We start from the raw sequence: 27,076 nt of genomic DNA, 5'->3' as shown, positions 1-27,076 counted from the left end.
CATGCTACAGCCTTGTTGTTGGTGGAGTTTTTTGTTTGTTTGTGGTGTGTTTTTTTTTCTTTTTTTTTTTTCCTTCTCCTTTTCTTATTGAAAGGAACTTGGAAGAAAAATGTGAGAAGAAAATGTCATGCATTAGAAAAAGTTGTTGGTTTAAAGAAAACATCATACTACTGGTTTTAATGCATTAACTTTGTTTTAAATTGGCATAAAATTATTTATTCTGCAAGTTTTTCACTTTGTCAATCCCAGCAAAATTTAAGGAAAACAATTCAATGTCTTAATAATGTATGTACTACCTAAAGGCTCAGAACATTATTGGCTCTAATGAAAGAATAACTAATGGAATAGAACTCCTTGTTTTTTGAGGGAACCTAAAGTAGAAAAGCTAAAAGACTGTTAGAGAAATGACCTTTGATTTTAAGAACATGTAATTCTGTTTGTTTTAAAAGAATACAAATGCATAATTTTTCACATTTTGGGTATTTATCTTGCCCTTTAAAGGCCAGTTGGAGAGTGGAGCTAAAGTTCATGCCTAAAATGAAATCTGAGTATCCAATATGAACCACACTTTTCCCTTGGCATTGATTTTGAAACAGAAAAGATTAGGAAGAAACAACAAAAATCATCTGTACCTATTGCCAATATAAAGAAACAATAGAGCTCACAATATGGACACACATACACACACACACACACATATGTATAGTTAACAAGCAATAGATGTAGACTTCTTACCTCCTTGTGATTCCCACAAAGATAATAAAAAGAATGAGTATTGGAATGTTCTACACATAAAACACAATGTTGAAAAGTTTTCTGGTAGTTCCATCAGCTATCTAAGTAACTGTAATGAAGAATATAGAAACTGGTATTTTTCTCCTCCTCCCTCACTTGCTATCTGTCTCAAGACAGATCTGCCACAACAAGCTAGTCTTGCAAGCAAAAGCGGTTTAAGAAATACCCCAGTGCTAATTTCCAAACAAAACAAAAAAAAAAGTCTTCATTATGTATACTCTACCAGGTAATTGTTAATAAAAATATTATTAAGAAAATCTAAGAATATTTTTGAGGAAGACAGAAAAATACCTCCTGGAGCTCAGCAGACTCTAGTCATATCATGACTTTCTGCTTTCAAATATAAGACATTCAGATATTTCTCAACATACTGCTTGAATTACTATTTTAAAAATATGCTTTGAAGAAGAGTTCCTGACTTAGCTTGGGAAAAAATATTCTTGGATGTATTTTAGATTTAATCTTCAAAATGTGCTAAATTCTTGTGTTTCATTAAGTATTTTGAAATAGTAGCAGCAATAAGGGAATTGTATATACTCCTAAGAATAAATAGTATGCTGACATACTCTAAAATGGAATATATGTACCTGAAAATTAAGAGTAGTTAGTACTGAATAATAAGAGAAGTAATTCCTTTACGAGATGAAATTGTTTTCTGCAACTCTGAGACACTATGCTGATATGGATTACCAAATTTAATAAAAATATATGTATGATAAAGATTGTAATTCTGAAAATATTTTTAATGAAATTATACTTTTAAAAATATAATGTTTAGGCAGGAAATATCATTTTCATATATATGAATAAGCAAATGCTATGGAATTTTAAAATTCCATAAAATTCTACAAACTGTTTAACTGTTTTGGGCAAATGGAAAAAACTCAAACCCAAAAACTAGTCATACATCACTTAAGACTATTCCAATTTCAGTGCTTATTTAATTTGGTATATGTACCAAATGCTAATGATCAGTTTTAATGCAATGTTGAAATATAATTTCTGCTGCGGTGCAGCATTTATTAAGCACTTAGAAAAGGAACCTTTTCTACTCTAAGAAATGAGCTGCCCGCACTGTAGCAATCACGACACCCGCATCCGCTTCACCCATCCTAATGTGACCATTGCAGCATGAGGCAGCATGGGAGGTGCACTCTTATCTAGAAAGAGTGTACCTCTGCTAGCAAGGCACAGCCTATAAGCTAACAAGCCCTGGCACTTTTCGGAGCTCAGTAGCGCAGGGGCAATGCTGCCTGAACGTGCCATTCTGCTTCCATAGCCAAGCAAGTTCACCCATATGTCTCTATATCATGCCCCGTGATGGATGCTTCTACCAGTACAGGCAGCTCTGACACTGTGACCCACTGGGCACTTTAAATATGCCACCATTTTTGGGGGGTTTACCTGTGAAATAATTGCCCATTTATTTGATGATGAGTGACTTCACCTCTTCCAAGAAAGAAGTGTGTTTCATAATCATAACCTGGTGTCCAAGGCTTTTATTTATTTTTATCAACACTGGCATACATTTAAGGTTCAGCTTCTATAACTACGTTTAAAGGACTGTTTTTACCACCATCTTATATCCTTTTTTCTAAAATTATGTGTTGTATGTGAGGTGTAATAGCTGCGATGAAAGTGAGACATTGAACATAAAGTAATCCTTAAAATTTTTTCCTCAAACCCTTGCACTAATGTTAAGTTTGCTGAGAATCTAGAAGGTCTTAATTAACTATTATATAAACTTCTTACTGGTAAATGCTTTAAAAATAATGCAGGATATTGGGAAAAAGCTTAAAGAATTGAACACTTCTTTCATGGAAGATATTTTACAGAAAATCTATTAGAGATCCAGGTTGAATTAAAAAAAATAAGCAAGCCTGGTCCACTGAGTTTAGTACTTATGTATATAATTGTAATTAGACACACACATTGCTCTCAGATATATTTAATCAGTCTTTTAATGATCGATGCAAACAAGGCAGTATTTCTTTAATTTCAGGAGTCTTCTGACATACTAACATCAATAATTAGAGGAGGTCAGAGCAAAGGAAGTATTCCATATGACAGGAAGACATGCATAATTTACAGTCTAACACTACTGTAGATGTAGTCCTCCAAATTCTGCGTGGATGATAACCATACTAAGCTTGTATGGCTCTCCTATTGCTAATATTAAGGTTGTGATTGAATTGAATTGTGAGGAATTGAGGGTCATGCTTTTATTCACAAATGAGTGACTGTCTTTCTTCTAATCATAGTTGTGAATTGTTCCTTTGTTTTCCATGGGCATTCACTTTCCTGTAAATAGAAAGCTTTTAGCTAAAACGTAAAATCATAATGACAGTCAGATATTAGAATTGGGAATGATACTGTCTTGCTAATTTTGAGTCTAAAACAAGTCATATATAATGAACCTAATGCCTGACCACTTTCCTTCAGAGATCAATACATAAAGCTGCATTTTCAAATTAGTCACGGAAACCAAGTGAAACAGAAATTCTGTGTGCATCAGAAGAAAAATATTAGTTTTACTGCCATTAAAGGAAGAAATACATGTTTTCAGTGATAAGGATATGTCCATCTCTTTCTGTATATGTTCTGAAATAGTGTAATTAAAAAGAAAGTAGCAGGAAAAAGAGAAGAAAGGGAAGGCATTGGTAATGACAGAATAAGCTGCTTGTAAATGTGCATTAAATATGGTCAACTTTTTTTTCCCCTGTGGTTCATAATTCAGTTTCAGGCAGCATTTGCAACAGTAATGCTAAACAGGATGTAGTCCTGAGTGGCACCAGGAGAACAACCATGACGTTATGAAATCACTGCTGCTTTGATCGTTCCTCGTTGATTCACTAAAAGACTAATACCCCTGAGCATCAAAGCCAAGCTGTGCAGCACAAGGGATGCAGAGGTTGGTGTATTTCTGACCTCTTCTCACAAGAATTTAAAACAAAGAGCATGAGATCAACACAGCATAGCACATAAAATTCTAGTTAATTAATTCTGAAATAAAGCTAGATGTGAGACAACCAGCTGCCTCCCTTTTGCCCCCTCTGATGCCCAACAAACCCAATTCCTGAAGTTTCACACCAGCAAGTATTGAAATCCATCTTGAAACGCTGTTGGTTCCTTCCCTTCACTATTCACACTTCTGACTGTTAAAAAGAAAAACACTAAGCAAAATACCCACTAATTTTTGCTCTTTGTTTGAATTTGATCATTAATCTCTGTTTCATTTCATATCAAGATTATATCTTGTCAATTGTATTTTTCTGAGTGGTGTTGATCCCCTAAATGCATTTATAAATAGTACATCTTTTCAGTATGTATGTAAAGGATTTATTAACCTTTCAGCCTTTATTTCAATTAGTTTAAGCCATTACTTTTTAGTGTTATTGAAGAGAGAGAATTTCTCCATTTTCCTTTAGATGTTAAAGGCCCTTTGACACTTGCATCTACTTTTTAAAATTTTTTTGTCACATATCTGTGTCATAACGGACAAAAAATATTGGCCAAAAATTGCAGCTTGAAGAAATTGCTGGTTTATCTGAGTTGTGTAATTTAGAGGATAACTAATTCTAGTCCAGAAAAAGGGACATGTTTGATCTATTTTGAACTAAAATACTCCAAAACATGTTTAGGGATGAAATGTATGGGTAGAGATTCTTGAGCTGAAATGGAACATTGGATTTCCCAATAGTGGATCCTAGTAGTGAATTTTTTTCAGTAAAAATTAACAGGTGCTCTGCAGGAGCACTTTACACAATTTTTCGCACATTCAGAGTGAGAAATCAGAGTGTAACACTTGGATTTGAATCTTTAGAAGGTACTTTTTATTGTTTAGATACTTCCTTGCTCCTTTTGAAGCATTTAACCTGATCCATACCAGCAACATTAACCTTTTAATGTTCACGGGACTTCAGGACACACTCTACATAAATCATACATAAAGCCCTGCCCTCTTCTTCAATTAATTAGATACCGATTTTTTTTTTTTGTCAAGAAAAAATATAAGACCTTAAAAAGGGTGAAAATAGGTCTTCTCTTGTTGCTTGGTTTCATATTATAGGGCTGACAATCCTACTCTCCTACATCAAACAGACACTGTGAAATAGTTCTGAAAAAATATTTAGTGATGAACAGCTCTTGAACATACTGCTCTTGTATCTTGCTTCAGTGAACATTTTATCTCCTATAAAACTGGGACAAAGGGTTACAGGAATAAAAAAAGAATGGAAATTTGCATGAATAAATAGTAAAATCAGCACTAAATATATTCTTAAGCAGTCTAATAATTATTAGTTTGGTAGCTGAGAAAAAGTCAGATGAACTAATGTATGTGATTAGAGCAGGATAAAAAAATAATCCAACAGCAGCATCCAGCTAGGGGAAACAATACACTAAAACTTCAGGCATGTTATTAAAATACACAGCGCCCACAGCAAGAGAGTAAGACTTGCAAGACTAATTGCTGGTGTCTAGACCATAATTTGGTTTTTAGTCCTTACAAGTTTAATCCATACAAAAAAAGAAAATCATACATTAATGACAGGTTTAATAAAACTGGTATGGAATCAGTCCCAAACATGTTTAGATTCACAACTTCAGCTAATTTTGCCTGATGTAAACAGAAAGAGAACACATCAGTTTAGTTCAAACCACTGGAAACTGTGTATTATGTTTTGTCATTACACCATCAGTGCTGAAACAGTTCTTAAATGGAGTATAAATTCAATTCGCACCCATTTAAAGTATCTCCATGTCTACTTTAATGCTTTTATCCAGTTAATAAATGGTAGAACTTAAATCCAGATATTCATTGCAGTAAAAATTACACATTCCTACTTGAAGGAAAAAGAGGGAAATTCTCATCCCACTGTGAATTCAGTGCTACTTCTATACAAGTAGGAAGGATTCGCAATTAATTTTAATGTGGGCCAGGAGCACAGTCTCTCCCTTGGCTGTGTGGTCATATATTCAGAACATAGTAATGAGAGTTAAAATGGCTGAAGAAACAAGTTCCTGGTGCCTTTATGAAGACTTAGAAATGAAAAGGGGTTAGGTAAATGATCGTGTGCTACACTACAGGGAGTATAGCTTAACAGGCTAATCAATAACATAGGAAAGCACAAAACTTGCAGTTTGTTTTTGTTCTTGTGTACTTACTCATATTTCAATTGATTTAGTGGTCTTTTCCAATGAATGTTGAGCTTGTAATAAATCACAAGCCATTCCTTTTTAATGTATCAGTCTGAAGTACTTGCCTCCTCAGCTTGTAATAGATAAAACAGCCTCCTATGACTTTCAAGGAAGGAGACAACTAACATCCTTTCTGTAGGATGGTGGTACATTTCAGAGAGTCTTTTTCAATACTGGATTTCCATAAACAATCTAGCTGAAGACACAGGGAATAAACTATTGTGGCCTTTCATGTTTACAAAATTTTACTGTATTATTTTAAAGCAGTAATGATAAATTGCTTCTTCTTATTTTAGCAATTGAAGAAAAGTTTTTATAATTTCATTCTAGGATAGTCAATTTAGTTCAAATTACAGACAACAACAGTGTAAGAATTCTTTTAAAAGGTTCATAATTTCAACTCATTTTATACAGAAATGTCTGCACTGTTTTTATATGTAAAGGTAATTCAATTGGAAACTCCTGCAAATCTTTTTATCTGAACTGGAAATAAATCCTTATATCAATATGTTATCCTTACATGCAAAAACATCCCCTACAGAGCTCTTGCTACTTCATGAACACATGGTACAAAATTACAGAAGCTAATTGAAGAGTTTTGTTCTCTTTGGTAACTGTTAGATAGCCCAGTACTGTAATCTTGTGAGCCTAATAATTTCTCTAATAAATATTAGCAATTTTACCTATGAGCGTCTTTAAGGTAGATTTGGATGTGAAAGTAAGTAAATGATATCAAATTATAAGACTGATTCTACCTTCTTAAATATTTGATGGCAGGTTTATTTCTCAGTGAGTTGCAACAACTGCTTACCTTTTCTCAAAAATATTAACTTTTTTCAAGCCAAAATGATCTCTTGTGACTCATTGGGGTTGAAGAAGTCATGCCTATTTCCTTTATCACTGCCCTGAGGTGTAATAGCTTTTAAGCTGAAAATGTCGTAATTAGAGCTCCTGAATATATCTTTTCCAATAATATTTTCACTTAATGGCTTTCCACTAAATTATAAAATGAAAAAAAATAATCTACAGGAAATAAGATAAATCTTATTTTGTTGTTTATTTTATTAATATTTGTTAAGGATGTTCTACAGTATTTAATAATACAGTTTTCTTCTGAATATTGTTGCTATAACATGACAACAAATAATAATTTAATAGAAAGTTCGGATGATGTTTTCAACTCCAGTTTTCAGTGTTTCACTTTATGTAGAGAACAGCATTTTATTATGCATGTAGCAGAGTTTCATATGATGCTATCATCAGTCACTTTATGGCTAAATTGTCTTCCTGTTTTCATTTCAGATTTAGTTCCAGTTAGTGTTGGTAAAGGTAAGCTTGTACTAGAAGTCTACAGGGCTCAGATGTCTGGTTAATTCAGATGTCTGGAGAATCTTAACTCAGAAAGTAACCAAAGGAGATTAGTCTTGATCAGTAACCCACTGAATATTTTCCACCATTTCTAATGTCTTCTCAAGATAGATAACTAAGAAGGCTAGAAGAATCACATTTACTTTGACACCTTAGTAATGTGTGTTTTAAACACTGAAACTTCTGATTTATTAATTATTTATGTTGTTTGTTTACTGTTCATTCCTTTTACATGTGTGGGTGTGTTAATAGATATAATTTTGCTCTGGAACAATTAGAACTTTTGTAAGTAGAAATAATTCAATAATTGTCATAGTAAAAAAAATCCCTCTTAAAATCACTATTTTTGTTTGCTAATTCATGTACACGCCAGACTTCCTGTAGTGTTCCTATGATTTATAGTTTTTATTGACAAAACTTCAATGAAGCCTAAATTTAGATTTCAGCCAGATAGGATAGAATTCCTCTCATTGTACCATTTGCATAGTAATTTTGCTTGGATTCAGGAAAGACAAAAATTTCCTAGAAACCTGTCAGTTTTTATAAGATCTATGACTCAATGTTTTAAGTGACTTCATGGCTGCAGCAGAAGTATAAATGGTTTCATGTGTAGCAGGAAAATAAAAATGCATTACCTGGGAATAAAAATTCCCTGACATTTCACTAATGCTTTCTGAAGAAATTTAAAACATGCTGTAGAAAGACTGAACATTTTTTTTCATGAAGGATACCATAACAAATGCCATCATAAGCATTATTTACGGGATTTTTTAAAATAAGTAATTAGATAAAGAGATTTTAACAGACAAATATAATTGGTTATAGATTATTTTATATACTTTTTGTAAGACTTCTGCCTTGGAAATACCAGTATGTTTGTACAATATATTGTTTGCCTTCCCCTTTACAGAGTTCAGACTTCGAATATGCCCTCCCTTCCAGATTTTTGTTATAACATTGTTACACAATATTGTTGTGTCATCAAAGATTGCTGCACTTTACACATCTCAGTGTCCTTTGATCTCCAAAATCAGATTCTTCCTACATAATATGCAGTTTACTGTAATAAATAAATTGCCTACTCTCAAGGGGAGCCACGTAGAAATAATTACTTCTGGAATTAACAGAGGGCCTTGCAGAATAAATAGTAAGTTGTCATGACACTGAATTTCAGTTTACTGCATTGAGATAAGTGTTGTTAATTTTTTTTCAATAATGTTGTTTAATTGGACTTAAAAATAAAATGTAAAAAAAAAAATTTGTAAATATGTTTCCTTTCAATATTAAGCTACAAACCATCTTTCTCTGTGGATCTTGCTCTTGTAAAAACATGTTGTCCTACATTGCCCTGCAGACTATTTAATAATCAAGCTTCAGTTACAGTCTATAAATGTTTCTAAGCAACCACAACCCACTTTAAATATGCTAGTCAATTAACTCTAGATACCCTGTTTCAGTCTTAGTCTCTATTATTTCTTTCTGGCTTGACACATAAAAGAGAGATAGAGGGAATATTTTAAAATAATACCTTGTACTGACCAAGGGTGATGCTGTTAAGTAGCACCTCTGCAGACAAACGCAAACCTTGGGCAGCCCCTCTCCAGGAGTACAGTGATATGTGTGCCCATCAATCCCTTATCAACATATAAGCCAGAGAGAACAGAAACTTATCTGGCTAATGCCAATAGGGAAAATAAAAATAAAAAAGAAAGATAGGTGTTGGTGACTGTGGGAAGAATAGCTTCTCCTATGTTATTCAATGTTTTCATTTTGTGTTTTTTAATATTTATTTCTTTTTATATTAAAAAAAAAACAAGCCAAGAGGAAAAAAAAAAAAAAAAGAAAAACATATGAGTCTCCAGATTAAAAGACCCCAATTCTTAGATATTTTCATAAGAGAAGACTTTAAATAATGATTTTTTTATTCAAAAAATGTAATACCAGTTGAATTTTGAACACAGAGATATGTCTTAGTTAAATTGCCTAATCCTGTTAATCTGTTATCTTTTTTTTTATCTTCTCATAATCATAAATTCCAGTTTTTTCCTAGAAGTGCAACACCTTTCTTGCTTGGTATGTTCAGTTTTCCTTATTATCTTTAACACTTTTCACTCCATATTATTGTGTGTAAACATATTAATGAGGAATATCTGAGAAGAAAATTCTGGCTTAATTTCACTAAGTCTCTTATGGCTTGGAATATCTCCCTCCATTGAGGCCACTACAGAACATATTTTGTATTTGCTGTGATTATGCAATATGATTTACCTAAGCAAAGATGAATTCTGCTGGAACTTCATGCCTAACAACAAGTTTTTTTCTGGTCTTCTGGTATAGTCACTGTCATTTAACATAAGATTGAGAGTGAAATAAACCATAAAACTTCCATAAAAACAGGGGCTAGAGAGAGGCTAAGGTGTGTGTCTGGTAACTTATTTAACTCCCTAGCTATATTTTTGTGTTGCTTTCCAGTTGGTATCATATTGTCTAAGCAGTACCATAAAAGCAATAATTGTCAAATTTATAATAAAATAGTGCCCCTGGGGTATCAAATACCTAATGAAGGAAATTTTGGGAAATGTAAGAATGGGACAATTATATAGTATTACTACCCTTAGGCATGTATTCACATGACCGCTCCTTAGGGAGTTTCTGAAGCTACAGGGATTATCAGTGTATTTACATCTCTATGAGATTTTTCTTTCTGGAGCCTATGGCATATTTTGAGTCTCAAATAACTTTCTGCAAGAAGTTTTAGATTTTCTCTACAAGCTTCATTCATTCTGAACTTTACTTCCATTTTTTCAGACTATAGTTTTAGTACTGGAATAAAATATAAATTATTGGTATTTTCTTTTGATTTTTACACCCCTGACTGTTAATACTTTCCCCCGCAGCCCTCTGGAGTTACAAGGCTAGCCCAGATCTGAGAGAGCTTTGGGGGAAAATATTACAGGGTTAAGGCAAAAGATTCCAAAAGAGGCTTTTACCTCTCTGATATTGTCTGTTGTAGGTTGGGTTGATTTAGTCAGGGATTTTATTAATGTTAGTTAGGTTTGTTCCTTGTACTACCCTATTTTTCCCCTCACAGTGGTTTGCTCCAAGTTGTTTACCTGAAAGCTCCTGTCACTGAGACCTACAGTTACCTGTCAATCTTTTCACCTCTCCCTGTTTTCTCCTTTTTTGGTTCTGTCAGTCAAGATTTGTTCAGTCCTTGTCGGGGTGTCAATCTTGTAACCACTCCCAGCTTCTTCATGAAAGTTCTACATCAATCACCCCACCTTAATCTTCTATTTGTTCCAGGATGCTGTACCCACCTCTGTTATGTTACCATTGGTTGTTATAATCCATGTCACTTCTCTTGTTTGTCCCCATTGGGCGAGCCAGGTTTCCACGCCTGTCCACCCACCCCCTACTTAATCTGTTGTTGTTCTTTGTTCCCCAGCATTTGCTTTGCATTGCGCTGAGAGCATTTTGTTCCCACCATGCATGGGGGAATAAAAGTTCTTAGGGCTCGCAAGCAAAGTGTCCTTCTCTTATCCCTTCACTTCCTCTCAGCGTGTGAAGCTACCAAAGCTGCATTACCCACGCCACAGCGCTCAGCACTACCAGGTTGGCAGACACCATAACCCTGGAGTGCCTGCACTCACGTGGTGGCCTCCCGGCCTCACACAGGCAGTGCTAGCCGGCGCTTCTCAGCTGCTTGAGGTCGTGGCAGGTAGCCGCCACAATTGTCCAAGACGTTTATTCCGTAGGAGGAAGAGGGAAAGAGGGAAAGAGAGCGGGCAAGAGAGCAAACAATGGAGGAGCAGGGCATTATCTAACCTCCTGTTCAGGAAGGGACAATTGGCTTCCAGCCAGTTGGGTCCAGAAAGGAAGGAAGGGTTAAACTGTTAAACTAACATTGTTACAGCTACAGAGGTCTCTGGCAGGGGGGAAGAGCCATTCCCCAGAGCAATGCAACACCTGACATTATTTCTATAAATTTCTTTATTGTTTCTTCAGTTTGTGTCTCTTCCAGATTGAAGCATGCTAGATATATAGTCTTTATTCATACATTAACTGACTATTTTTGATCCTCCTTTTTTGTCCTACTTCTCATCTTGCCCTCTTGCTCATATTGCTTTGTTTACTTTAAAGATAAGCTGTCTAACTCAAGATGAAAATTAATCACTTTCAAATTATGATTGCTTGTGATATTAGGACTGCTTTTCTCAAGAAGTAGAGATTCACATTTCCTCCATGCTGAATTTCACCTATTAGTCATTCACAGGATCATCTTAGGATTCTTCTATATTTACTTACAAATTATTAATTTTTCTCTAAACAGTTTAATAACCCCAGGTATATAAGTGGTATTATTCCCACTTAGTTTTTCAGCTTCTTTGTCACAGTTTTAAATTTAATAGGTTAAGGTGTGAAACTTGAAGATTACCCGTGATTACAGAAATAATTGAACTTTTATAGTGTAACCAACACCCCCAAATTTCCTATACATTGTCATACATATATTTTAGAGTATATAGAAGGTATTATAAATTGCCAAACTTCCTGTACACATATAAAATAATCACAATTTTTCTGTGATACTTTACTTGTCATGAATCATTTATCACTGGGGACTGATCTACTTTAGTTTATACCCTACCTTACTCATTAAAACATATCAAACATATTACCTTATACAAAGTAGATAGAAAGAATATTAAAAGCTTGGCACCTCTTTCTCGTACAGCTATACCTTGCAGAATATTTACAAGAATCAGTGTATTGCTGTCCAGTCTTACTCAGCCTTTATAGGTACTTTTCCTGGTACAAAGGCTAGTGTGAGATAGCAAAACAGAAGGCTAGAAGTGCCCAGTACCCTTTTTAGTTGCTGTTGCTAATCATTCAATGCATTCACTAAATTTAATTCATAGCACAACTTAGCAATCATGCTGAAGCAACCAGATTTTTTTTCCAAAACTGCAAAATCTGATATATGATCCTACCTTAGGAGGTATCTATTTATTTATTACACAGTCTACTGATTCCAGAATTATGTTCTATTTTATGACTAGAAGAAATTTGAATTTCAAATAGGATACACTTTCCAAGATTTAATAAAAATTGCTAATTAGAAAGACATAACAGGAAATCCAAAACAAAGTAATTTGTAGGCCTTACAGGAAAAAGAATATGATGACTTAGAAAGTGAGTAGATGTGAAATCTTACTTTGAACCTTTGTAGATTTGTCTGCTGTCCACTGAATTTCTCACCTAAGAAAAAAAAATAGGCCAAGTAAAACTTTGTGAAATTAATAATAAATTATGTAGTTAGAGAATTTACACTAAAAATTGTCACAAACAAGTTTTACTTTTTATTCTTAATTTTGAATCCAAGTGAAGATAACATTCTGTACATTGAGTACTTAATGTCTAACAGGAAAAGAGTTCTATGCAATTAAAAAGTACACATACTTTCTTAGGTTTCATTCTATATGAGAGTAAATCCATATAATACAAAAGGCAAAAGAATTGTCCTTCAAATTACAACTTATAGAAACATAAACTCAATCTTCTTCAGTGGACTGAAATAGATACTCATTTTCATTGTGGGAAGAGAAACAGATATAGACTTTATAGAATCATGCACTATGTTTAGATTTTTGCATGCAATCAATAAATATTTTCAATTTTAAATTAAGAAAATGAAAACACAAGAACCTAATTCAATACTTAGCTAATGCAATGAAAAAACTTACAGACACTCCCTCTAAGAGGTCTAAAGGCAACTCGCAAAGGGAATTGCCTCTCAAAAGGTGCTGCACTTTTCTATTAACAGAAATATTTGCTTCCACAGGATCTAACAATGACAGAGGATTTGTCAAGTTCAAGACAGTGGCAGAATGTCTTCAACTTAAATTTGTGTTCTGAAGTGCAGCTTCAGATAATTTTTAAACCAATATTCTGTTGCTTAATTAATTGCAAAACAATCACAGAACCATTATTTACAATGGAGAAATAGAAATGTGGGTCGTGGTTTAGGAATGGTGCTGCCCAATTTGATGTCCCCACTGAGACTCTCCCAAACTAGACACCACTTGCTTGTTCCCCCTCTCCCTCCCACTTCCTGCTCCAGCTTGGAGTTGATGACTGGAAGCACTAGAAGTGAAGATCATTGGTTGAGATAAGAACAGTTTACTAGAAACAGCAGTGAGAAAAAACAAAAAGCAACAACAGTCATATTAATAAAAGTGTACAAAAGAGAGGGTGATTCACATTCAAAAATGTTTACAATGGACCTGGAGATAATGAACGATGGTAGATGATGCCACCACAGTGGTTTTTGACAGGAAGCCACACCCTTATTTTTGGAAGACAGAGAGAATCCCTTCCCCCCATGCACAAAATCAGGGAAACGGGTTTGCAAATAGCACAGACAGGGTGTTCTGTTAATTAGAAATCTTTCCTTTTTTATGTTTTCCACAGCGGAGAATTTACTCATCCTCAATTTTCTACCAAATTTTTTATTGTTTTCTTATTCAGTCTTAAAAGAACCTGGGTAGAGAGAAGAACTGTTACTTTAACAATGATTTTGCTGAACACACTTCTGACACAACCAAATTTTTTGAACAACTTATCTATTTCATGTGTTTTGCATAGAAACCAGCAGACAGTTACAGTGTTCCTTGGCAAACACACACATATTCCAGATTCTAGAAATTAAAGTAATGTTTTAGGAACCTGGTCAGTATGTTGAAGCCTGTGGAGAGAAGTGCAATTGATGTTGTGTTCTTGCAGAAGGCCTCTTTAGGTCCATCCACCACAAGGCAATCATGTTTTCCTGCCTTCCCTGGCTACCTCTACTCTCCCATCTTAAAGGAACGAAGGAGGCTTAGGTATACATCATCCTCCTGGACCTTGTGCTGGAACCTTGCCCATATCTGGGAAGCAGAGGGTAGATCCTATGTACACCATGCTGTCTTATCTATCCCATATTTTGCCCACATTCCTGGTGAAAGAAGAAGAATGAGCAGAAGAAATATGGCTAAAGCTAATTTTCCTTCAGCTTACAGGACCACAGCAGTAGACACAAAAATGGAAGGAAGGTAATTCAAATCTAAGCATTTGTTTTCTGTGCAGCAGATGTGTCAGGGCCCAAGAGGAGACACTGCAACAATCAACACATTTTTTTGTTCTGTTTTTCCTGTTGTACTTTCATTTTTGATGGAGACGTTTGTGCCGGGCTAAGCTCAATAGAGCAGCTTTACTGTTTGTTCATTTTAATCTGGCCCTGATTCTTGCTCTGGTTCATAGATGCTGAGGATAATCTGAGTTTATGTCTCTACAGTACTTTTACTGTATTTTTGAAGACACCCAAGGGAAAAATATTCTAAACTGGTACGAACAATTTATTATGATATATTTTAGTCTCTTATATTTGGGTGGGGTTTTTTTGTTGTTGTTGGTTTTTTGTTTTTGTTTTTTTTTTTTTTTTTTAATTTTTCTTTTTAATTTTATGAAAATGCACTGGGAGGTGTTCTTAAAGACAGAACGTGTAAAAGTTGCTCTTCACAAAAATATTGTTTGCAAGAGTGGAAAAAGCTCTCTTGGGAATGGGGAAACCGTGAATTTTTAGAGATGAGTAAAAAAAAAATAACACCACCTCTGAGTAATTTTTTTTTTTTTAATATCTTCTATTCTGGAAGCATGTCAACATGACTCTGGATTTCAATGCAGTTTCCTCCCTCTTGCCACATACTTTCAAGTGCTTTTTAGCAAAATGTGTAATAAACATTAGCTCCCATTTAAAGATAAAAGAGTGGGTTTTACTCTAGGTGCTCCTTTCCTCAGTAATTTCAACAAAAGAGACAAAAATGTCAACCCTCCAAATACCTCCCTCCCCCTAACCTAAAGAGAAAATTTTGAAAATACTTAGATGAATGAATAATTTTTCACATGTGAATAGTCAAAGTGAAGTTCTACTGACAGGGTAAAAGACATAAATTATACATGATTTAGCTCCTTTTGTAAGCATTGAATGCAAGTGACCAACTGAGTGTTAAATATATTGAGCAAAGGAATGCCACTGTGCTCTAAGGCAATTTAGGACATGTATTTCCAAAAACATAACAATAAATAAAACAAGTGTATTTTAAGAAAATTTGAGAGGAAAGGCATATTTTTAGAAAAGTAAATTATATATGCTACCATAGAATAAATAAAGTATCTAGTGGACAATCAGTGGGTACAACCTTTATTGTACTTGAGAGATGAAATGTAATTAAGATAAAAGAAGAATTGTCTGCTACTAGAAAGTTTTCTGTTCCATTTGTAAGAATATTTTAAAAACATCAGTTCAAATCTTCCTGGGGACCTCCACTGCCGAAGAGATAGGGTTTTGAATTTGCCCTTTGTATGTCAACTTCAAATGAAGTTCTTCCAGTAAATGATATAATGGTTTCCGTTTCTCATTCTTCAGTCTTTGCTTTCTCTTCTTCTCATATTTCAACAATTCCTTCCCTCTCTCTAGTCAGAGGAACTACCACTTAGAAAATCATTCTTGGCTTTAGAGCAGACTGATGTTTCCATCAATTTCCCTTTTGAATTTTTTTAAATTACTTTTTAAAATATTATTTCTTTTTCTTTTCCCTTATTTTAAGCCAGACACTGTCTTCAGTATCAAGGTACCTGTCCTCTTTAGCAGACCTCCTAACCCATTTTTCTTGCTCCATCTTTCAATGACAATCTTTCACAGAAAAGCTGGTATTCAAAAATTTCCTGAATCTTTATTATTTTTTGTTACATTTATAAATGAAAAAGCCTAAATATGCAATTTCTCTTCAAGCAATACTTCCACAGAAGAACTGCACCAAAGTCTGCCGCCTACTACCAGTATTAGTTTTATCAGTTACAACTCCATTACTTTCAGTGGTATTGCACCTTTTGCCTGTTGGTCTAATTATCAGTAAAATGTTTCCTCTGAGACAAAAGTAAGGACTATAGGAATATATTTTTATTTTTCATAGTAGGTATTAATTAGGTGATCAAGCAGCTGACTTTTTTGTATTTCTGCAGAAGAAACAGCTTACTTACTGCAAATGCACAATTACACTGAGGGCTAGTACAGGATAAATGTGCTGCACATTTAGAACACAGTCTTTCTCAACAGTGATGCTATGAAACATTTATGAACACCGAAGTCTATACACATCAGCAAACCTGCTAGAACTGAAAAGAGTTCCTTACTCATGCAAAAATAAGCAGATGCTTAAGTGTTTGCAGGAACAAGTTTTAATTTCTCTCCCTGGGTATTGGAGAGATCCTCTGCACAGGGATGAACTTCAGTCAATAAAATGATTAACAACAGTAACATACACTGCAGGGAAATGTATCCACTCCAGAAAAATTAATTTAAGTAGTGTTAGCTGGGCTCTGATCGGTGACATGTAAAAACCTTAAATCTCTTAAGATATATTGCATTATAGAACAATGTCTGCAAGTATTTTACAGCAATGACTTATTTTCCTATCTTGTGTAGGACGCGTCAAGACTTTTCTACCTAATAAAGGTTACTATTTTGGTTCATTTCCTCCAAAAAATGTATTGCTCATATTTTCCTTTCAAAAATATATTTCCAGTCGTCTCTGTTTGCTTCTACATTTTCTTATTGTGCTATTTTCTCTGACTAATTTCCGGTGTTTTGATCTTCCCCAAGTCTGGCTATCAGAAGGGAAATTTTAGAACTATTTTTGAATATCCTTTCTAATTTACAAAACTATTTGTAACTGAAGACACATACATAAATACATCTGTAGCCCGATTTATTAGTCTATCTTGACATTTTCATATTCATGATATCAGTATATCAATATTTCATCTTGACTTTGCAAACTCATTAAATGTGTTTAAAAATCTGAATTACAATATTCACCATTCTTCTGTTAGCATAGAGAAGTCATGGGATTGGTTCCAAATTTTGTGAATGCAATGGATGAATTTTCCTGAGCCCCAAGATGTGGTTTAAATCAGTCCACTAACTAGCACCAGAAATTAATTTAAAATATTATTTTTATTTCATATTTATTCCAGAAACCACTGTATAAATAGTAGCTTTACAATTGTTCCATTATGAAAGCCTGAACCCTTTGTACCTGTTTTTCCCCTTGGGAATAAACTAGTCACTCAGCCAATATAATTTCTTTCTAACATTTTCTTAAAAGATAAATCAATCACATTAAATTTTTAATGTGGCCTCTCATTTCTGTATGTGGTGCTTGAACTTCTCTGCCATTTTACGGCACTTGCACTTCTATTTGTTATGATAAAATACCATTTTATTGTGTGTTAGCTTGTCTTTACAGACAAAGAAGGGATTACAAGATACCTTTTGCTCATTTCTCATTAAAAAATTGATATGGAAAATGTTTAGCTTTGGTATTCTGAAGCTAAAATACATGTAAAGGGCTTACAAAAAGAACAAAGGTACCAGCAGGTTCTGTGGGAATAAGACGTACTAAACTCTGACTTCTATTTCTTCATGAAGAATTCCCAATGTTAGGTTTCACAATATATTGAGCAGTTCTACTGATTATCTAAAGCTTGTAAAATCCGAAAATATATTTATATGTGTTCATAATTTTATATGCTGCTATGAAATACATACTTGCTTTTTCATCTGGAAAACCTAACTTAATGCAGTAACATGACATTAGGACATAATCAAGTATATTAAAATTTACACAGAACTGCCATTCCAGAAATCTCATTCTTGTCTGATATACTAACAGGATTTTCATGCCTCTGCCTCAAAAAGAATAGCACAGAAAGAGAATACGAGTTACTGAATGGTAGCAATATTGATAATAGACAATTTTTTTCATGACATTTTGTCATATATATTTTCTTGCCCGAGCAAGAGAGATTTTTAGGTTTTGAGTTGGTTTGGGATTTTGTTTTAGTGTTGGTGGTTTTTTTGTTTGTTTTTGTTTTGTTATTACTGTTTTTCATTGTACTCTAGCTTATTGTTCCTCTGAGGTTATTTTATAATCCAGAGGACCTTGTTTTTAATAAGCTGAAATTGAGTTTAGTTAAGTGGAAATACACTATGGGAAGTGAAGAAATTTCAAAACATGCCCATGACAACAATAAGAAATGTCCTCTGTGTCTAGTTGCTGAGGCAGAAAGGATATGTAGAAATAATTGCATATGCAGAAAAAATTGTATACCTTTACAATGTGCATATTGTATAAAAGATCATTTGCAGTTAAGATTTGGAACAGATCAGTGCTTCATGATGACATAAGATGAATGCTATTACTTAGTGTGTGGGCAAGTCCTAAGTCACAACATTAAAGACTGATCAGCAAAACAACCAGAAAAGGCACTGTGTTTGTGGGTCAGATTACTTATATCCCTAAAATCTCAAGCTTCCTCTGAGCACGTAAAATTATTTTGTTGCTTAAAAACCCATATGGAGACTAGAAAGACTGTGTAAACAAAATTCAGCGTTAATTGAAAAAGGGACAAAGTTCATATCCAGTGCAGCCCATTAAACCATTGGGGGCAGGGAAAAGGAGGCAGGGGAAGAGAGGGAGAGATTGTTATTGCAATTGAATAAGGAAAGGGGTCATAAAAATCAGAAGACACAAATTGATAGAACTAGCAAACTTTGTGATCATTCACATTGCTTTCCTTTTCTTCTCCATTTTTGTCACTTGAATTCTGTGGTATACATACATACCATTTTAATTTTAGCTTAATGTTAATCACTCTCCTTAAGATTGCAAAGTGGGATCATATTCCTTTAATTATTCACACATGGAGTCCAAAAGGTTCTTTAAACAGAAAAGTGAGAAATTCAACTATTTCAATATAGTGAGATACTTGTAGAAAACAAAATTTATACAATATGCTAACACTTAGAGGAACTACTGCCATACAATAATCCCCACAAGATCTGCTACACTACAGACCAAATAACAGCCAAAGTGGATATTTGTCATAAGATACCTACTATTATTTTAGCTGATACCAATAAGTAAGTAAATGAAATACATATGAATGGGGATAAAATAACAGTGGAGTCTTTCTACTCCCTTCAGGGACAAATTATTTTCTCCTCAAATATTCCAGTTGAAGAATATGTAGGCCCTTATTATCAAAACAATATAAAGTCCTGCTTGGACAGGATACAAGAAGTTTGATGGATGAACACAATGATTTTTGTACATTTATAGTACTAATAAAAATTTCTGAAATAGCAGCTATATACTATTATATATAAAGAAGTAGAAGAATAACATTAAATTACAGCTATACTGTCTTAATTTTCATGGCTTTTAAGCCACGAAATACTGCATAGATTTAGAGCACTGCTGTGCAATATTGAGTTCTGCCATTTATCTTAAACTAGGAATAAGTGAAACACTGAATATCATTAAAGTTAATAAGGGAATCATAGTTGTTCTCAGGAGGTAATTTTGAACAGGAAAAAAAACTCCAAAGCTGAGTTTATATTCAGAGTTGCTAGGGAATTAAATGAAATGGTTGCCAAGGTGAAATAATATATGAAAATTCCTGACATACATTATCCAAAGGTTTCTGTAGTCTGATCTTCCTTTTTGACTCAGTGTTACTAGTAGTTTGAATACACTCGTACTGTTGCTAAGGACTGATGCTGTTGCCAGGTGAAAATGGCCCATATTAACCTGCCACAAATATCTAAATATGTTGATAGAAGTGTGCTGATAAAAGACAGGAGAAACATGTCTTGGAAAATTGGATGATCTATTATTTCTTATCCGCAACATAACAGTGAAGTGACTTTTCTTACTCTTTGTGCACATGAACTCTAACCCATAAAAGTATCAGTAAAGTACCCAACAATAATGATGATGTTATTAAATGAACATTGTGTTCTATAGAATATAAATCTTAATCAGACATTCAATGTAACCTATAAAGTTGTTACTGGGGGGATATAACTAAAGTCAGATAGTGTGTAATTCAGACTAGCAAAGACATATGATTATTGCTTCTGGATCATGGATTCTTTCAAGCCATTCTTTCTTCTTAAATGTTATGAAATTTGAGCAACATTATCTCAAAGCAACTAAGAATATGCTTGAAATAAAATGATGAAGTAGATACTTTGAATGAAAATAAACAGGTGCTTTAGTTGCTGTGTGTCACATAGGTAACGGGCAGCTTTTTTAAATGCTGGCTAAATTGCAGTCTAATGCCTTTCTGTCAATTTGCATAGTATTGCCAATAATATTTTGTAGTATAATATTGCTTGTAAAATCTTAGTCATTTCAGGGAGCAGCTCCTTGTTTATCAATCAGATAAAGAAAGGAGATCAGCAGAAGCCAATAGACAGAATTATCCACACAGGAGGGCAAAGAGTACAGTATCCAAACAGTTACAGTATCCTGTCTTGGTAAAGACAACTACAATACACTATATACATATAATTCTAGCTTTCATTTGTATTGAGAGCACTGACCTACACTATGCTACAGAAAAATGGATTGTACTTGATAAAATTACACAATTTCAGAAAATAGTTTACACAAGGGCAGCGTGTAAATGGCAAAGTCACAGTCTTCAGGCACAGTTTTCTCCCTCTTTAGGAGAGGAACTCTTTAGGACTCTTCCTAAAAGGCATTTAACCATCTTCTACATCTTTCAAGGCAGCTTTATTCTTGCTTTTGCCAAGCTTTAAAAGAAACTTGTAAAAAGTCACTTAAGAGTATGATCTTTACAAACATCTGTTTGCTGTTCTACCCAAACTCAGAAGTAACTCTTGAAGTCACAAAAGCTAAGAAAGCACATGACTGCTCTTGTGTTGTGGAAGTTTCTGTCTGTGTGCTTAGCTTTGACTGACACATCATTTCTTCTCTGGACCCCAATCTATTTTCTGCCTCACTAAACTTACAAAACTCTGCATACATTGTTCTTCTCAGCTTGTTCTGTAATCCTGTGAATACACAGTCTTCCTGTTCATCCCTTCAGTCAGTAAGTGCCAGCTGTTGGGTCCTGGAAACAGTTTCATTTATGTGAAATAAAAAAGTGGGAAAAAAAAAAAGCAATTTATCAGAAAGCTATGAAAACAACAAGACTGCGTTGAAATATTGAATCAGAATGTTTGAGTCAAGCAAAAGAAATTATTATGGTTTCAATCATTCAACATATAAACAAACTTAGACCAGATAAGTTTTACACAGAAAGATAAAACTCTGAGTGATTTCAGTCTGTAAACTAATCCCTTTTTGATTGTTCTGTTGAGCATGAAACAGAGGTCATGCTGAGAAATTACAAAAAAAAAAAAAACACCCTGTGGAATGAACGTAAATTAATTATCTTGATATATTCTGTCATATTGCATCTGTCAAAAATGTCCTTCTTTTTAATGGGAAACACACAATACCCCATGTATGCCCCTATCATATTTTCACAAGTTTTAAAGCCTGTGTGCATTTTCAGTAATTAGAATGGAAGTATTTGTATATTTTATCCAAAGGCCATTAATATGTGCATATATAATTAACACTGAGTAACTCATTATATGAATTACTATGGCTTCCAGGAGGCACTGCCTCCAAAGTAATAGAGAGACGAAGCTGGTCTTTATGGAGATGCAGTGGGAGAGAGGTTCAGCTTCACGTGGATCTGAGGTCCCCCTGCAGAGCTTTGAAGTTACGTGAATACCTATGACAGGGAAGGGAATGACTCTACTGGGTAGTGGTGCATTAATGTTCTTACTGATGAGCCACATACTCCTTGCCCTTTTCTGTAAGAAAGACAGCAGGTCTTGCCAATATACACAGCAGCAATGGTATCTCCTGTCAAAATTCTTTACATTTGAAGACTTTGCATAGGTCAAGAACACATCAAAAATGATAGATCTTTTTTGAGAGTCTATCATGTGGTACCTGTTTTGGTAAGAAACAATATTGTTGACAGTACTGTCTTGTAAAAAAGGTGTCACCTTTCTTATTCAGCTCAGCTTGTTTTTTCACAAGTAACAACTCTGAAGTGGAGAAGAGTGGTCCACATCTCACCTCACTATGTGTTGTCCAGCTCCTGCTATCTGCTGATTGGTGTAAAGAAAACTTTCTGACCTTTTTCAGGAATAGTACATGAAACCTCAGACTTCTTCCCTATCACTACTTGTGTTTGACCTGTCACTGTTTTTCAAGACCAGAGACATACCAGAGACACTGTTTTTCAAGACCAGAGCCATACCAAATCTGATATGGCTTAAAGGGTAGCCTTATTCTTGAGAAGATCCACATTTTCCTCACAAGTTTTCTTGGAAACAGCTGATGTCTGAGCAAAGAACAGAAGTGGTGCATATAGCTAAGGAGACTGGAGGATCCAAATTCTGAATTGCTAGGAGGAAGTGGGTAATTGATTTGGAGACTTAGAGAGTTACACATGTCCAAACAGAAGTCACATTTACAGTGTCATTTGCCAAGATTTCCCTACTACTCATAAACTGGATCACTTCAGGTAACATATTGAAATTCTGGTAACATCTGGAGTCTGGATATATGTGATTGTTATTTGATTTTCTAATCAATAGAGATCAGTTGTAACTCCGTACCTGCTTCTCTTGCTCTCAGAAATGATGTTCCCAAAGACAACAATACACAGGCCTTCTGTGTTGACTTTTAGAAATCTAGCTTGCTCATGGTTTAAACTCAAAATAGTGGTAACTTGCCATGAGAAAAATAAGCAAATTGAAACAGCGCTCTTCTGCTGTGTTCCTCTGTCTTTAATCTCTGTGCCATCATACACTATGCCTTTGTGATATGTAAAAGAATAATTAAAATTAAAATTTCTACAGTAACTAGTTGGTGTGGTTGTTCGTTGTGCTAACAGTAACATTGCAATATAAGAGCTATGAATAACAATATTGCAATGAATTCAGAAGTCTGCTAAAGAAAAGTACCAGAGATCCCTACAGATACCATACAATGATAAAACATCTGGAATAATTTTATCTTATGGATGATTTTAGTATTTCAGTAGAGAAAGAAATTATTTACTGTTGTGTATATATTTCTATTACATTCACATGTAAGTTTTAGTATAATTTTAGAATTTGCTAATTAGAGGGAGAAATAGAACTACTATTTAATGAAAAAATTGGTAAGCAAGAGCCACTAATAAAATAAAAACCTTTGCATCTCTTTCCTTTGTTTACTGGCGAAGTTTGGATGATGGGACACAAAAAGATAATAAAGTCTACCCATTCATTCAGAGAACTCTGAAAACATCTAGAATTCATCCAGGTAGTCAAAATCAGTATGTACTGCCATGAGTGCTAAAATAATTAGGAAATCTCATAATTTCTTATAAGAGTTAACCAGACCTTCTAGTCAGGCCAGTATTGTTTTCCATGTCTTTTGGAATTGAAGTGCATGTGGAAATATGGAAACTTCCTTTTATTTTTGAGACTTGCTTCTTTGCACAGTTGTTTTTCAAGTTTCTTGCTTTTTTCTTTGGATATCCTTTGAAACTAGTCATTAAAACAAACTTAAGAAGCACTACTGATAAACTTTATAAATAGCATTTTAAAACCTTACTGTACTTCTGAGTTTACTGGTTCCTACATAATATCCTATGAAGGAGAAATATGATGCATAAATCCTAAGGTTTTTCACCTTATGTTACTCACAACTACCTGATACTAGTCATAAAGAACCATGTAAGTTATTGTGTTTACAAGGCAGATTCAGAGAAATTGCTCCATTCTTATGAATGTTTTACTGAGAGTATGGAAACAGGATGGAGTCGTGATATTTATATTGGAGATCTTAAGGAAAATAAGATGCATAATTACAGGAAATTTCAGATTTTATATGTTGAAGATAGAGGACACATTACAGCTGTGTCCTCTATTTTCAACATGTAAAATCTGAAATTATTTCCCTCCCTTTTATCTGGTCTGCCCACTTTCAAGGTAATGATGGAGGAGCCCTGTTATGTTGTTAGAAGGTTAACAAGGGGATATCATAGAGACAATGCTGAAGAAATTTGTTTTTTCTTTCCTGAAAATATTATGATAATATATATATGTCTTTCCTTCATTCTTTTGGCACAGAGTAAACCATTGAGTTCTGACAAGACAAATACCTACCTTTCAAACATATGCATATCAAATGCATTTCCATACACATGAAAAATTTGTATATATTATCAAATAAATCATCATACTTATGGAATGGTATATTTTCCATAGCAGGTGGAGCCAGAGTTCAGAGAGATCTTATTATAATCAGGGCAAAGTCACACCAAATCAACATTTTTAGACTCAAAGGAAAAAATTGAAGTAAGCAAAAAAATTGCAATGCATAAATTGAAGACACTTTTGGTTTTACAAAATAAATAGTAAGTTTAACACAGCTGTCAAATATACATATTTATAATAGAAAACCAAACTTATTACAAAAACATACAGTATTTGGATGATCATAGGGATTTGAAGTGTTGTTTATAATTTTTTATGTCAAATGTCAAATCTAAAATGCAACTCACTTTCCAAGCAAACCTTTTTATAGGCAATATCTATGTATATAACATCTCCTGACACTGTGTTTTAATTTAAATTACCGAATAGTTTTCAATAAAAGCAACCAAAAATGTACTTTTTGCAGAATGATGGTAATGAAATTGGCACAGTCACAGTGATGACATAAGCAGCAACTATTGTTTTCTAATTTCTGTGAGTAGTGGAAACAACTAGCATAATAAAAAGGCCATGACAGAAGAATTCTAAATTTCATGTTTTTTTGGCTTTATAACCTCGTGTCAACTATAACTGCTTATCAATGTGCTCAAATTTATGCAAATTATATCTACTTGTAAGGAGAAACTGTTTTTACATAGACTTGCCAGAAACCATCCTATTTTCTCTGATTTCCTTTTCTGCCATAGGATTTTACACTTAATTTATCAGGCAATTAAAACTTGAATCAGCCATTACATAGCAATTGTGCTATAAGGGGAATATATTGCAAACAAAGGTTTGATTAACTCCTGGACATGGCAGTAAAAACTGTAGCTGGGGTCTGTGTATCATCCCGATAATAAAGTGAAGAACTTATTCTTTAATTGTCCTCTCTGGTGAAGAGAGGAAAGGATTGGATGGAATGGGAACAAGGATAAATTATGAACTAGGCAACAGGTAGCCAATTTCAAACTTTGGTCAGTGAGTAAAAACAACTGCCACCTTGTATCTCTTTAATTACCATAAAGTGATTTGATCTTACCATAGCTTCTTGAGAATTCCATATATTACAGATGCTTAACTGCCACTAGCAGATATTTTTCATTCATAGTTTCAAGGCAGACCATAAACAGAATACAAGGGAAGCTTTCACTTTTAGGGAGGAATATGATCCAGATTAATTTCTTAGACAAAATGTTTGTGCTCTCATTCTGGATATACATATTAAGGAATTTCCACCTGAACATGAGGAAGAACTTTTTAATGTGCAGGTGACTGAGCACTGGAACAGTTTGCCCAGAGAGGTTGTGGAGTCTCCCTCACTGGGGAGATTCAAGAAATCCTTTCTATGGAGAAATCCTGTGCCATGTGCTCTGGGATGGCTCTGCTTGAGCAGGGAGGTTGGACCAGATGACGCACTGTGGTCCCTGCCAACCTGACACATTCTGTGATTCTGTGATACTGAAAATCTGATATCCAGGTTGGTAGTTTGGCTTTTCTTGTGATGGCCTTATCACTTTGAAAATCAACACCAGGTTTCACAGTACTGCATAACAGATACGTCATACAATGGAGCTTGGCCCTCCATGAACTTGTCATATAACTTGTATTCATTCCATAATTCCTTTAAAGATGCTTTCCCAGCCATGTGACATCTGAATTTTGTGGATTTTGTCTGAGGCAGAGCAGCTGTTCAGAAAAAAATGTGGTAAGATCTAGCCTAATCACTCTTTTTTGACACAAGTTATGCAAGCATGTTTCAGGAGAAAACTAAGTATCGGGTGTTTACTCTGGTTACACAGGAAATTATTGTAATATCAGACTTGACATACCTCAAGTGCTATTTTCGTGGCTTGAGTGGAACTATAGGCCTATTGAGAATGAAATTATAATGAAATTTCTTATTTACAAATAAAAAGCTATGCAAGTTGTAGTTCTAACATTTTTTCTCTAAAAGGCAACTCTGTTCTGTCACTAGGAACAAACCATGAGCTGTCAAGAGAATTCTTGAGCAAAGAAAGCACAGGGAGAATAGAAATGCAAAGCACAGGTCATATCATGACATGCATTTCTGCTTAAATTCCAAACAGAATGGGCCCTGCTCTCCACTCTAAACAAATAATTGTGTCTTTCATGGCATTTTTTTAAGAGATAAGATCTTATCCAAACCTATGAGTGGAAATGAAGACCCTTGATTGATTTTAGAGCTTTACATAAATTTTCAGAGATAATGAATACCAGAAATTAATTTTTCTATGGAGGAAGAGAACCAAGGTTGTATATGCATAGAAGAGGGAATGGAAAATGAGGGAGGAAGAAAATTGAAGAAATAATGAAACTAAAGACATGTGAAGGGAAGTAGGAAAGGGGGAGGAAGGAAAGCAAGTTTAGATAGGGAAACTTAAGAAGGGAGAGACTTTAAAAGGTTCTTAAAAGGGAAAAGAGAAAAGGAAAAAGGTGAAAGAAAGAGGGAAAATATATGGAAGAATGAAG

The 27,076-nt window shown here is 34.3% G+C and overlaps 1 protein-coding gene across 1 annotated transcript in view; it reads right to left on the bottom strand.

Moving 5' to 3' along the window:
* Window positions 1-27,076, bottom strand: part of PTPRD (protein tyrosine phosphatase receptor type D) — a 978,753-nt gene that overhangs the window by 442,731 nt on the left and 508,946 nt on the right. Inside the window, exon 8 of the mRNA XM_054004205.1 lies at window positions 12,578-12,621. The gene's annotated coding sequence lies outside the window, so the exon portion shown is untranslated. The remainder of the gene's footprint in view (window positions 1-12,577; window positions 12,622-27,076) is intronic.

This window comes from Vidua macroura, chromosome Z (assembly GCF_024509145.1).
Source record: "Vidua macroura isolate BioBank_ID:100142 chromosome Z, ASM2450914v1, whole genome shotgun sequence".
NCBI classification, from domain to species: Eukaryota; Metazoa; Chordata; class Aves; order Passeriformes; family Viduidae; genus Vidua; species Vidua macroura.
This window is presented reverse-complemented; position numbering and strand designations above follow the sequence as displayed.